The 15,380-nt window shown below is 34.3% G+C and overlaps 1 protein-coding gene across 1 annotated transcript in view; it reads left to right on the top strand.

Annotated features, from left to right (window-relative positions):
* The window catches only part of LOC145668089 (uncharacterized), a 428,593-nt gene that overhangs the window by 409,053 nt on the left and 4,160 nt on the right, over positions 1 to 15,380 (top strand). The window lies entirely within an intron of this gene.

Raw genomic sequence — 15,380 nt, 5'->3', positions numbered from 1 at the left:
TAATTATAAAATCACTTTTTATGCTCAACCCAAAAGGAATGTGAGGGGAGCCGACTTTCGGTAATGCAAGCGCGCAACCCAAATAGCACACCCATTCTGCATCCAAGAGTAGCAAGCTCAAGGGGTCGTACGTTCTACTCGTCGCTGACACGACTGGAGTTCCCCTTGCCGAAACATGGTTTACATGTTGTTAGCTTTACTTCAGGAGCAAAGTCAGTGTCCAATCAGCGCTCATTTACCACAGTGCGTAGGTGGTAATGCAAATTTCCCGAAATTTAGGGAGCAAAGAAGTCTTCAAGCATGTTATTATCGCGTGAACAAAAGTCCTGCTTCTCGACCATATATGGCCGTAAAAATCGAAGTGAAGCTTACCAACATAAATGCACGAAATACCAAACTGATGAAGGAGGCTTCGAGATTGTTCCTTTTATACACGAGGGATGGTTAATAAAGCTTGAAATTAAGTCTGTCTTTTCCAATATCCTTTTAAATTCGAAAAAAAAAAAATGAGCTTCGGGTCGGTGATAACAGTTTGTAAATACAGGATGTGTGTGTAAAGGAAAGAGTCCTGGCCGCCCTCGTGTTCCTGAAGAAGATGTTGCATGAATTCAAACTGCTTTCCAGCGTAGTCCTTCAAAATCAACTCGTCGTGCCAGTCAGAAGTTACAAGTGCCGACAACAACAAATTGGCGTGTTTTGAGACGTCGGTTGGTTATGAAGCCGTACAAGTTACAGCTGTTACAAGCTCTGCGTCCTGATGACAAACGCAAACGTGTGGCATTTTGTAACGAGATTTTGGATGTTATTGACAATGATAACACTTTTGCACAACGTATCGTGTACAGTGATGAAGCCACTTTCCGTGTTAGTGGTCAGGTAAACAAATAAAATGTTCGAATTTGGGGCCTACAGAACCCACATGCAGTCATTGAACATGTACGACTTTCGCCCAAAGTCAATGTGTTTTGTGCGATATCCCGATCATCTGTTTACAGCCCATTCTTCTTTAATGGAAACACGGTTAACAGTCAGCAGTATCTCGCTATGTTACAAAACTGGTTGTTTCCGAGGCTGCACGAAGACAACTTCAGTTTTCAACAACTTCACTGGAGTTGCCAAATGCGTGAATATCTGAATGAAACTCTACCGAACCGTTGGATTGGTCGTCAAGGAGCTGGCGACTTAGCATGTCTCAGCTGGCCTTCACGGTCACCGGATTTGCCACCCTGTGACTTCTTCCTGTGGGGTTTTGTTAAAGACAACGTTTATGTAACACCACTCCCACAGTTGAAGGACCGACTCCGTACTGCTATAACATCAGTGACGCAGGACATGCTTGCCCGAGTATGGGAGGAATTTGAGTATCGATGTGATATTGTTCGTGTCGCTGATGGAGGACATATTGAACATCTGTAATTTGAACTTTGAACTGTAATTTGAACTTGAGAGGTTCGTAAATATGTGTGTAAAATTTCATATTCGTATGTCTTAAAGTTTAATAAATATATGCATTCGAAATACGTATATTCTTTTTGAAACAGGGTGTATATCCAGGCTTTCCAATGCTCCTATATTTCCTATTTCCCTATATGTTTGCATCTCTTCCTATAAACTCTTATATTTCCTATATTTTAACAAAACCTTCTATATTTCTTTGTGGCATTGCTACTTCCACTTGTGAAAATAACATACGGAAATAAGCTGTGGGTGGTTGGAAGGCCTTTTTCTCCACAGTAGGGTGGTTGAATAGAGACTCTGTGTTTATTACACATAAACATAGTTAGCCCGGACAACAGCAACAATATATCTCCATAATATACATTTAATAGCGAATCAGTAAATAAACAGCGGCAGTTACAAGAGTAGAAGGATGAACTAATGCAGATACTGGGGCTGGAGCATCCATTGCTGCAGGTAATCAAGCAGAAAATGGAATTTGAGCACTCTTTGTTATACCAGCTAGAATAATTAAACAAGAAATAATTACTATTATTACTCAGACCTGTATGTAAATAAAAATCATAATTTCAACTACCATAATTTAGCATACAAGCGATAGCTAATAAAATTGCTATATATAAAAAAAGGGATTAATATAAAGATGATAGGATCTTGCCAGTGATGAAATTATTCACATCTTGGAGATGTATACTGGTGCAGATCGTTTTTACACTTTCCTTATAGTCATTGCTTAGTATTGGTGAGCTAGGTACAAAAACACTAAGAAACTCTTATAAAATTTTGCAACGAGATAGTTACCCATTTAGCTATATTTAGAGTAGAATGTATGTTCATATAACAATTGGTGTAATTTCCATGCGATTATTTTTTTTTAAATTTCTACGTATTAGATAATTAAAATGTTCCTTTTTCATAGCTTCACGAAACCCCCTATATTTTTTCGTCGTAATTTCCTATATATATATATATATATATATATATATATATATATATATATATATATATATATATATATATATATATATATTTTCATTAGCATTGGAAAGCCTGTATATCGAATAAATTGTGTAAGACAACTTACTCACGAATTCAGTTTTTGTTTCCAAATATACAAACTTTTTAACAGTCTTTCTGAAGAAAAATGCTTTTAAAAATCTCAGCCGAAGAAGCAAATCAAGTAACGCTCCATGTCACTCGCCTTGCTGCTGATGAAGTGTTTCTATAAATTTTAAAACGAAGAGTTGATTTTTAATATGACATTTTTTGCAAACAAACAGGCCAAATTTAATTTTTATCGAGTTTTATTAAATGACAAATATTTTTAAAGATTCTTAAAATACAAAAGATATTAGTAGGAAGCATGCCATACCTGGGAAGAAATTAAACGAGGAAAACAAAAGAAAATTTGGCAGAACACGTAGGGGCCTAACTCAGTAATTAATCCAATCATTTCATTACTTGGAAAGTAACAAGATCATTATCCAATTCTTCGGGCGAGTTCAGTTTACCTACCGGGGCGGATCGTAGCTAATAGAATGTATATGTCTTTTTTTCTTTTGAAACAGAAACTCAGTTCATATGTAAGTTGTCGAATTTCATGAAAGTTTGTGCGAAACAAGATAGCTCGCATTTAAAAGTTGTTATAAATCATTGATATGAGCTTCTGATGCAGAGAAGAGAACTTAATTTATTGCTGCCTGTGTTTCCTCGGTTTTACGTCTTTGTTTAACGTCTATAATAGTGGGTATAGTAAAGTATGTTTACCGTAGTTGAGCTTAAGCGTTGCTTACTATTTTTTGGCAGATAAACTTAATGTGAATATGTCACTACAGCCAGCAATATTTGTGTAAAATTTTTGAAAATAAGACAGCAGAGTTTGGCTAAATATTGTAATTTGATAATTCGCATTTGACATGACCTTCATGCATGTAAGAAACAATGACTTTTTCTTTTGTTCGATGTGTTTACCTAATATTTCTGTTTCCCCCATGTTCTTTTCTGTGTGGCACCCTATGTGTCCTTCATTTGGAACTAGGGGCCAGGTAAGAGCTTTCATGTCAAACTTCACCAATTTGTGTTTTCTATTAGGCATGAGCTATTTCCCCTATCTTAATAAACGTGTAATATGTTTAATTTAATGCTTGTATTTGTTTTGTATAAAGTATAAAGTGCGTGTATGTGAATTGTGAACTATATCAGGTTGTTAAGTTTTCTAAAGAAATATAGTGTGTTTATGAAGTTCGTTTGTTTTAAGAAGCGCATAGATTGTGTAATGTAAGATTCGATGTAGCTAAGTTGACGGAATGTTCAATTCCTGCGAACGTCGGCTAATTGATTTTTGAGGGCTGCCCTGCACTAGGACGACGTTTTGTTCTATCCGACGGGAATGCAACCGCCCTGGCGATTTCAGTGTTGACAGTGACCCATTTGTCTGAAACTTCAACATTAGTTACGGAGTTTTCGCACTGTCTTCGTTACCCTTTCACCACTTTGGTAAAATGTCTTCACAATCAATACACATTGCTGCATCATAAACTTCTCCATGCCTGTAACAAACAGAAACAAAAACTAGTCAAAACAATTGAAGCTACATTAATTGGAATGACAACAGATAACTATGCTAAGAACATATTTGCCAACTGCAATTATGAACACACAAAGTTGAGATTCGGCGTTCTTTATGTAACACCCTTTACACTGCAAGATATTTAGTATCCTGATAGATTTATTGAGCTATGAGTGTCATTTGTTTTCGTCACATGTTCGAATCTTCCAACTGAGAGTCTTGCAAGAAATTGACAGCGAATAATTGTCAGATTCATGTTACAAAGTGATAAAAAAGAATTTTTTTTTTGTTTTGTTTTTTGTTCCAATGCGCGTTGGCAAACACACATTAAGCAGCTGTTTACAAATGTACAACAGGATCACTGTTGTGTTTTGCTAGTTTTACAAGGGAGATAATGTATGTTTTGAGTATTGATCTTATCTGGATTTGCTTCATAAGTGAAAGGGGGAAAAGAAGAAAGAATGTGTTGTAGCGTTTTGTAGCTAATAGCATGCCGAGATTACATTAATAAAAACTTGTGCGAATGAAAACGAATATTATTTAAATAACTAATATTTTTCTGACCAGAGTATGTACTTACTTATTAAAATTAAAATAACGTCTGATGAAGAGAATGTTACGTTATTGAAATTGTTACGACTTATTTTAATTCTAATAAATAAGTAAATGTTCTGGTGAGAAAAATATTAACTATTTAAGTAATAGTTCCAGAGTCAAGATGGATGAAAATATTATCATACATGGTGTTTTTATGTTGTATAAATAATCTTCGGTGCATTTTATTTCTATAATACGAGCTAATATGTAGAATTCTAACAATTAGCTACTGCATTAGAAAATTACATCTCAATTACTAATAGTTTTGCTTCAAAATAAATGTTTTTACTTTTTATTTTTCCTTTAAGTTGGCTACTTTTTAATAAAGCCGATGATAGCAAATACAAGACAAGTTTGTCTATTTGGTAGCTTCATAATGAAGAAAAATGAAACTCGTTCTTTTTTTTTTTTTTTATGTTATGCTTTAAGCCCGTTGTTTGATGACTAAATAATATATTTATCGTATACGCCGCCGTCGGCCTGGGAGACTTGACTTCTGTTCCTGCTAGGAGCTCACGTAGTTAAGCTATAGGTCCAAGTCTCATATAGCCTCGGTGCTGAAATAGACGCTAATCTTCAATCTAACGTATCAACATGCTGGCATTCACTACATGAATATTGCTATTGCAGATATTTTAACGTAAAGTATGTATAACTATTTCTGTTATTTATTATATTTATACCTTATCATCATAAGTTTATGGTACACTTGTAAGATGAAACGAGGGTGTCTGATCGCTTAACTTACGCTTTCCAGTCTGATGCTCGATCAATTGACACAATCAGTTTTCTGTTTTATTTAAAATCTGGCTCAAACTCAACCAAATCAATGTTACTGTAAGCTGCTTGCAAAAAGTATCTAATAACAAGCTTAAAAGATTAAGTAACATTCACCTGCGAAATGCTAATCGTAATGATTATGTTCTTGGTATGGTTTCGCGAGCCCGTCCTGGTGCCTCCAACAGCCATATATTAATGAAGAGCTTTGGGTTCTCAAATATTTTTACATTTTACTGAACTTGACTCCCCCCCCCCCACACACAGAAAACGCCGAAAACAGCATTGTTGAAGTGTGAATGATTACTTCTCTCTCTCTCTCGCTCGCTCGCAACTTGACGTACCAACAAAATAAATAAATAAAAGAAATAATAATAACATTATAACAGGGTAGAGAAGAGTATGATGTGTCTTCTGAGTTTTTTTTATAAACCAAATAAAACTACTTGGCCCTGCCGCTTGCTAATTGGATGATGTGTGGCCCTCGACTCCATCGACGTTGCTTTTTGTAGAACTCAGCTTTTTTTTTTTTTTTTTTTTTTTACTTTGAAATAGCACCCCAGTGGCCTCACGATGCTGGATAAACACCGAAACCCTTGTGCCACTACTGGGCATTGAACTCTGGCGAACGCGAACCAAGGGCGCCTATGTTGGATGCATTGTAGTATTCCAAACACTGTTAGTATTTTGGGAGAATTACATTTAAAATGTGGTAATCAGCGCTTGAACATGTCAATAAATTATCATATATGCTTTTACTACTATATATATATAAAAAAAAAAAAAAACTACTAAAGATATACTCCAAGCGCAAGTATTTCAGTTTATCATCTCACGGACTTTATAAACACATTATATGAATTTAATACTTCAATAGAATTACAGTGATTTTTAAAAATAAGACTGTAGAAAGTGTTTTTTGCATGAGCATTAGTTTCTTGTAGGTAAGTTAGAACTACATAACAGTTCTAATAAAATATAAAGAATGCTTCTACTTTCCATTACCGAAGTTGTTATAAAAAAAACTAAATCTCAGTGTGATCAGATTAAATACAAATAATATTTTTGTTCACTTGTTTTATATGTTGCAAATTGACTAAACAGTGCTGTTTTTGTGTAACAGATTTTTTTTTTTTTTTTTTTGCTTATTATATATTTTAATATTCTAATATTTCTATTTTCCTTTGGTGTGCTTTGGACATTTCTCTATAATACCTTAAACTATTTCTAGATGTATGGAATTGAGGAATCAAATCAGAGAAGGGAATGAGCCAGCAGCATTTGAAAACGAGAAAGAGCCATCTTATAAAGAAATAGTTTATTAATTAAAAATTATAGTTTATTAATTAAAAAAAATTAAAACAAAAGCGAATCGTTGTTCCATTTTTATTAACTGCAATACTCTTACTGCTAATAAGTTGCAGTATTTTTTTCAACATATTTGAATTGTAATGGAGATTGTTTACTTTTGAACGAAGAGAAACACGGGATGATTCCTCTGACTGCGATGAATTAATGATACTAGTGGATAAGTTTTAATTTAAGAGAAAATTAGTTAGCGGCCAATAATGTCCATTGATTATGAGTAAACAGATAATACGGTGTAGTCGGTACGTGTGTATTTATCACAAGCCTGCACGAAGCAAAAACTGATTAGCGAATAGTAAAGACATGTTCTGGAGATGTTGGAGATCTATCGACCTCTCACAGTAAACATTTCGAAACTTTTTTAAGTGCCGTGATTTCACCTTTTTTATTATTTATTTATTTTTATTGTAATGACAGAGAATGTTGCTAAAACAAAATTAGCGCGCTTAATTTTAATGTTGTATGGTACAAGTGGTTCATTTTTGTTAGGAGTAATACAGGGTCCAGCAAAAAGACCTCTCGTGTTTGGAGAGAGCGCTGTGTGAGTTGCAGTGGGGATACGGCGGCGAAGGGGATATCGATTGATAGCAGTATACATGTCATTTTCAGTAGTTGCAATGACGTGACGCGGTGAACGTCGTGCGTTTGTTGTGTAGGAGTATATTCATAATAGTTGTTTTGTGATTACTATTCAGCGGTCATTTTGCATCTGGTTCGGACTTGGCTGGCATGACTGTTCCGGATAGAAAAACTATTCAAGTGTGAGTATCAAACTTCAGAACAACAGGTTCTACACTGAGAAAAAAAGTCGTCTGGCGTTTAAGCCCTGAATGCTTTGGAGATTGCTCGATGGTCGCTCTGACATGTGCCACATTTCCGGCGTTGTTACGGTCCGAGGTCGGCCAGGCGATTTTCTTTTTCTCACTGCAGAACTTGTTGCTCCAAAGTTGGATACGCAAACTTGAATAGTTTTTCTATCCGGAACAGAATCATGTCGGCCGAGTCCGAACCGAATGCAAAGTGCCCGCTGAGTAGTAATCACAAAATTACCACTACGAATATACTCTTTCACAACAAACGCACGATGCTCACCGTGCTACACCATTGCGACTACTGGAAATGTCGATATTCCATTCCGCGGCCGTATCCCTACATCTTACACAGTGATCTCTCCAAATACGGGAAGTCTTTTTGACGGACCCTCAATTAGTGATACCTAGTGATTAATAGAAAATAATTACATGCGTTTTTAGTAAAATTAAGTGACATAGAAAGTAGCGGATAATTTGGCGACGGAAAATTAAGTGATATGCAGTAATAAATTACTGAAAATTTGATGACAGATTATTGTTAGGTACCTGGTAATCATATTTATTACTCGAGCCCGTCTCTAAAATAAATTTAAGCGCGAGGAATGTAAATAACAATATTGAAAATTTTCTTGATGTTTGATAATTAACACAATTCACTATGCTTTGTTAGATAAGTGTACATACATACGAAGATAAATTCAAAAATGTTAGGCGGGAAATTAGGAAAAAGTACAGAAGCAAAATATATACACATATATTGATTGGTATGTACGATTACCAATCATCAGCCATCCAATTATACAAATTGTAAGCAACTGAGGAAGAGCTCGGGGATTGTCTTTACTCAATCCCTCAACTTGTCATTCTTCCTTCCAAACATTTATAATTTGTTGATTTTTTTTTCTTTTTTTAATTGATGATTTTGTCACATGTTCCAAATTAGTGTTTTCATAGTATTTTCACTTATTTCTTTGCTAACCATTCTCATTGCAGGGTCGATTTCATGTGTTCGGTAATAACTTGTATTAATCACATATCAGTAACCAAATAAACTTAAATAGTAACTTAAGTCATTCTTCCTTATACCGGTAGAAAAAGAACTTGTAAGATGGTTCATTTCTTACTAGAGTGCGACTGAGTATGATGTTCAAATAACACATCGCCACAGCATCGGAGTTGCAATATCATGGGTAATTTAAAAATGTAAAAATCTTAGTTTCCTAAAAAAACGTGGTTTATCCCCTTTATCTGGCTGGATTTCTCAATTCAAATATGAAGAATGCTAATACAGTGTTACATTAATTTGTTCTTTTTGTGCTCTGTTAAAATAGGCACAATTTGTTCATCTAATCTTATGCTTGTCGTTTGGATACTTTTTTTTTTTTTTTTTTTTTTTTTAACTTATAAAGGAAAATTTTTAAACAAATTATACAAAATATAAGTACATAATACCTAGTGTGCAATTATGTTAAAATCGCATAAATAGGGGTCAGACTATCGTAATTTCCGCTTGCATGGTGAGCTCTCTGCCTTTCAATGGGATGTTCGTGGGCCGAAAAGATAGATTAAAAAGTTTATAAAGACTTGGTAAATGTGATCGTAAAAACATATGAAGCTTAAAACTTAATTATCAAAATCTCTTGTCACCCTGCACATACTGGAGTATGTAGGTGTATGACGATATATACACATTTGTATCCGCTTCCATACCTTCGTGGGCTAACACATAAGATGATGATAGGTATTTCACTAATGTACTATTAAGGTTTGTGCTTTCTTATCCTAATGTACTCCGTCTTCTTTGGACCTTTTCCTCTTTGATAATGGGAAGCGTTTCTATATATATATATATATATATATATATATATATATATAACTTAGACGTTGAACATTCTAACTGGAAGATGGATTGCACATACCAAGCAAGGAATAATTACGATAAGCAGCAAAAGTTTTGTTAAAAAAAAAAAAAAAAAAAAAAAAGCACTATGTAGGTACTTAAATTATTTTGTTTCGTTACTTGGCCTTAATTTCAGTATGAACTAATGTTGGAATGATGGACAAGCGTGATTTGTGGAGTGGCAGGTACTTGAGTATGAAAACTCTAGAAATGTGGCTTGTCTCTTGTACTTCAATTTATAGAGCCTTCTCCCGTCAAGCGGGAAATGAGGATTGCTGTTTACGTACTGTTTCAGTTTGGTAGTCGTTATTCCAGTGCCCTAGATAGAATTATAGTGGAATTGAAAAATTAAATATATATACGATCAAATCGTTCGTACTTAACATCTTTAAGTATATCAATGAAAATAGTTCATGAAAATAGAAGTTACTGTAGATTTATATGAACTGTTTACTATTGTTGTGCATTTCCAGTGATAAATTTTCAAACATGATCATATAGTATCGGTTTTATATTGACAATTTCAATGAGAGAATTCCATTAAGATGAAGAGTGTAGTAAAGCATAAGAGCACAGTCTGAAAATCATAACTTCAATTGAAATTTTATTTGGCACTGAGAAAAAGAATAGTAGGTCATTATAGTATCTGTACGAGAGGTATCTGTAACAAATAATAGAGATTGCTACGGAACCAAGGCCGGCACTACCATTTGTGCAAAACGTGCATTGCACGGGGAGGCAGAATCTTTTATAAATATATCATTTAAAATAAACATTTCTTGTTGGAAACAGACTTCCTTATGATGATACTTAAAGTTACTAAGCTGACGTATTTGAATACTACATTTATAAATTATATTTAGGTCGCATTAGTTTAAAATCAAATCGTCAAACAAGTCCCAGCATGAATTGCTGCTTGATTCTTGTCAAATACAAGAACTCAGTTTGGAAACAATAGCAACCATCTGTTCCATTTAGTTGATTATTACAGTTTTGATATGAAAACTATCTTGTCTTCGTCACAAACAAGTTCCTTATCATTAAAGGTGGAAACAAGTTTTTTTTTTTTTTAATTTTTTAACAGATGTAGAAGGAAAGTTAACGAAAACAGATAAGAGTAGTTGCACTGGAATTGCAAACTGATGTATTGAGATATTGAATCCTATAGAAAGGATTATCATCTCTCCTCTGCAAGTGTTTGCTTTATCTTTTACTACATAATAAAATGAATAATAATAATAATAATAATAATAATAATAATAATAATAATAATAATAATAATAATAATAATAATAATAATAATAATAATAATAGATTAAATAATAAAAAAAGAAAATAAAAACAGACACAAGACTGTATTTGTAGTATTTAGGCCTTTGAGTGCGAGTGCACTTTCCTTCCCATTCGTTGTTCGTGATGAGGTAGTATACTTAAAGTGATGGTTTTTAAGATTTGTTCTTTTTTGGAGAAAGGGAACGGGGGGAATAATGCCATCGCATGGGGCGGCAAATTGCCTAGGACCGACGCTGTACGAAACATTTGTTGTATTGTCATATTTAGAAGTGTAGTTCCTCGTATAAGTTAGTTACATTTTTTCAACAGTCTGAACATTTGTGGTTGCGCGATCATATTGAAAGGTTGAATTTGGCAAATTTCCTCCTCCAATTAACTGTCGAATGCTTGGGTCAGTGTCTGAACAGAATACTAATTTTTCACTATCTGCAACCATATCAAGAGGTCTGTTTATTTCAGGACAGTTGAAGGGTAAGGGGAAAAAACAAGAAATGTCCGTGTGTGTGCTTTATCGGGTGCTTTGTCCCACTTGGTGGTGACTCTTGGTACTATTTGACTGAATATGCTATGCATGCATAGATGTAGAAATGTCCATGTAAAAAAGGCAAAAAATTTGACTAACCCTATTCTTTTTACGCGGTTTTCAATATTAAAATGCCGTTTCCTCGAAAATGCACTTTTGTAACATTCCTTCTTTTTTTAATCTTACCCTTCAGTTGTAGTTTCTAAACTTTCTAGAAACTGGAAATTATCTATATTTGGAATTGTTTTTATTTAAACACTGAAAGAAGCAAACTTGAGTAAACTTCGTAACTAATATTATTAATTAAACGTAAATATGAATAATGACAAGTTTTTTAATATCTTAAACCGATTAATTCAATGTAGTCGGCAGTGATTAATGTAATTTTGGAGATCACGTAAAAGTTATTCAAATAAAAGGTAATTACGCATTGCGTTGAATAAATGTCGAACTACAGTAAGCTGGTCGTAAACTAAAAAAAAAAAAAAAAAGTTGTAAAAGGTCATGACACTTGATTCGTATATTGGGGGCGCGGTGGCTCAGTGGTAGAGCGTTCACCTCTGGTGCTTGGGGTTCCTGGTTCGATCGCAGCTCGCGCCATGTGGACTTTGTGGTGGACAAACACCGTGCTCGTGGGTTTTCTCGCGGTTCTCCCGTTTCCTCCCACTTTCTTCATTCCACCATTTCACTCGTTTCTCATTATCACAGTCTCCTTTAGCCTAACCGGCATAACCGTAGGACGTTAAACTTAAAGATTTCTTTTTTTCTTTCTTTTTTTTTTTGATTCGCATATTATCGCATGTGTTTAATATTATTATTCTTTCTTAAGTTGACTTTTAAGAACTATGTGAAAGAAAATAGCAGTCTCTCTTTTTTGAATAGTTTTCCGCTTTTGAGTCGAAAACTGTAAACGTCATATTTGAATTAGCAATTTAACATTTTTAAATACTTGTTTACGACATTGAGAGCAGTCCACACTTTCCTATTGGAGTACCCCAGCTTATTAGGAATTTTGAATTTGTGTTTGATAGTATTTGGGTTTAATTCGTATATGGCAGCAAGGGTTGAAATACAGGAAAACATAAGCTAGAAAATCTCTAACGAATAGCGGTACTTGAATAGGTTGTAGTTTTTAATGTGTAAAATAGTGATTAAAATAACCGTAAAACATTAACTTAAAAAATATAAACACGAAGAATAGTGCGGTAAGTAACGTGATGTGGTTTAAATATTGTAAAAAACAAACTAAGAATCCTAATAAGTCTTAGTATTCAAATAACAATTGAGTTTACTTAGTGGTTGAAATGTCCTTAAACACAAAACTAAACGTCCCAAAAAATTTGAGATACTCGAATAATAGAACGAATACTTTAGTGTTTCCGAAACATTTAAAATCTTGTTATATTTAAATATGAAAATAAAATAATAAGCAATAATGTCCACTTGCTGTGTGTTCGTGAAGCAAGTTGATTCAGGTGATAATGAGTCGTTGTATGTGCTGCGATTTCACACATACTACTACTAATTGTCGTCTTTTAATATGTACCTTTTCATCCATTTGTTTCGATATAAGCTACAATTACATAAAATCCAATTAGAATTTAAGCAGACCTAAATAGAAAAGTCTGTTTATTACTCTGTAGATTAAATTTGAATTATATGAATGGAACCATAAAGACATGTCCATTATGTCACTTTTTATTTAACTTATTGTTAATGATTATATTTTTTCAGTGCGTTACCTCCTCGCAAAAAAATTGTTACACATATCAACTGACCTTAGAAAAATTTGAAAGCCTGGAATTTGATTTTGGGCTTGAAAAGTGGAACTATTCTGGTATTTAATCGCAAGCTTTTATTTTTAATACATTATATATATATATAGGTAGATAGATAGATAGAGAGTTTAGTTTAAAGTTTTTAAGTTCATGCAAAATATTTTAAACAAAGAAAATATGTATTGAACCGGCAAATTTAAAAACGCAAAATGAGGAATTTTAAGCTGTAAGTTTCGTTCTAAAACTAATTAATTTATTTCTGGACTATTAAAACAAACATTGGTATTCGTTCTATATATGACCTTAATCATATATACTTTGTTCATTTGAAATGCAAGACACACGTTCTCACTGCACTAATTAGACAAATATATATATATATATATATATATAATCTAGAATTTGAAACTATTAGGAACCTTGTACAAATTTTAGGTTAAATGCAGAAGCACAACCTAGCTTGTATTGTAAAGTTAGATTTAGGCATTTACTCGTCGTACCTGTTTTCTCCTAAACAAAGTGTTGTTGATGATTCGTGTACTTCTGAGAACCTCGTATTAAAAGGAATTTTATAAAAAAGTAAATGTTCAAGAACCGATGAGTAAGCCTATTTTTACTTTCGATAGGTAAGAAGAAAATGGCGTGATCATTAAAAAATAAATTCGTGATTTAAAACAGATTTGCGTTTCATAACCTGGACATCCCTAATAAGGGTTTTACGACTCAGTTCATGTGTTCGTTCCTATGCATAGAGGCATAAAAGCCAAAAACTGTTAAACCTGTAGAGGCCAAATACAAGACGAAGTGTTGTGAATTTTCGTATAGAGATCAAATACAAGATGGAATGTTCCGAATTTTGTTCTACACCAGAATATGAGTCCAAACCTGGATATAAAAATCAAAAACATCTATTTTCTCAAACTATTACCTTTATGTTTCTGAAATAGATATTTCATTAGGAGTCTTATGACACAATAGCATTATCTTTTCTCGCTACATTTCAGAAAGGAAAGTTGATCAGAATGAGTGTTATTTTCTACTTATTAGACCTAGAATATGTAGGAAACTCAAAGAACGTTCTACTTTTTCTTTTTCTTTTCTTTTTTTTTTTTTTTAATGAAGTTCTGAGACCCTCTGCAATACTGTATAATTTCTGTGACATAATTTAATTTAGAAGTGGGTGGGAGAAAGTTTGGTACAATGGCCCGTACCTTCTATTACTCATTTATTGCTCAGAGTATACTTCCTCATAAAGACGAGGGCGTGTGTATGTGATAAGAGCTTATTATCAACGAAAATGGTAAGAATGCGATGCCGTAATCTCGTTCAGTAGGGTCTGAGTAACACGAGTGAATTTAGTATGAATAGGTGATTCTTCATATACTCTAATGGACTTCGGGGGTGCCGCTGTGGTTCGTTATTTGAGCGTAGGAATACCAAAAATCGATTATTGGAGGTAGATCTTAGTACGATTACCCCCGATAACTACTTTTGCCGAAATGGCAAGACGAATTGAGGATAATCACATTCAACACTGCGGTGACTCAATGGTAGAGCATTGATCTTTGGTGCGTGGTGTCCCTGGTTCGATCCCAGCTCGCCCCAAATGGACTTCGTGGTGGACAAATACCGTATTCGTGGGTTTTCTCGGAGTTCTCCCACTTTCTTCATTCTACCATTTCATACCTTTCTCATCATCACCATCTCCTTTAGCGTACACGACATAACTGTAGGGCGTAAAACTGAAAGATTTCATTTCATTTTATCTTTTATTCGCTATTTCTGTTTCGGGGACAGTATGTGTGTCCGCAGGCATGCAGGTAAGCAGAAAAATCCAGCGTATGTTCGCACTTAGCCATACAGGACCCATATTTTACATTCTAGTATGGGAGATACTAAGCTTCACATCCCGCTTGCCTGCAATTTTTATTCCAAAGAATATGATTAGTTCGTCTAATGACGGTATCAATCTTGTCCGTGGCATCATCTTATCGAGACTTTGTGGGATCCTATCTTGCAACAAGATAATACGTATTCCCATAATATCCTGTGTATTATGTTCGGTATACACTTCGTAACCTGGCCTGCTGGATCTGCGGACAGGGGCTTGATGGAGATTTGTGAGATGGGGTCTAATCACCAGCCGAGATACAGGAATGACACAGTGGGCTTGCGATATCATGCATTAAAAAGTCATATGTACGACTGGTAACTGTTCGAGAAGCTAGTTGCTCGGAGTTGTTACACTTCATGTGTGGATGAGTGCTGTATCTTATAGACACCCTGTATAACATGTTCGGGTCAT

Source organism: Thermobia domestica, chromosome 13 (genome assembly GCF_964235325.1).
Source record: "Thermobia domestica chromosome 13, izTheDome1.hap1.1, whole genome shotgun sequence".
NCBI lineage: Eukaryota > Metazoa > Arthropoda > Insecta > Zygentoma > Lepismatidae > Thermobia > Thermobia domestica.
Note: the sequence above shows the minus strand (reverse complement) of the source record. Positions and strands in the feature narration are given on the sequence as shown.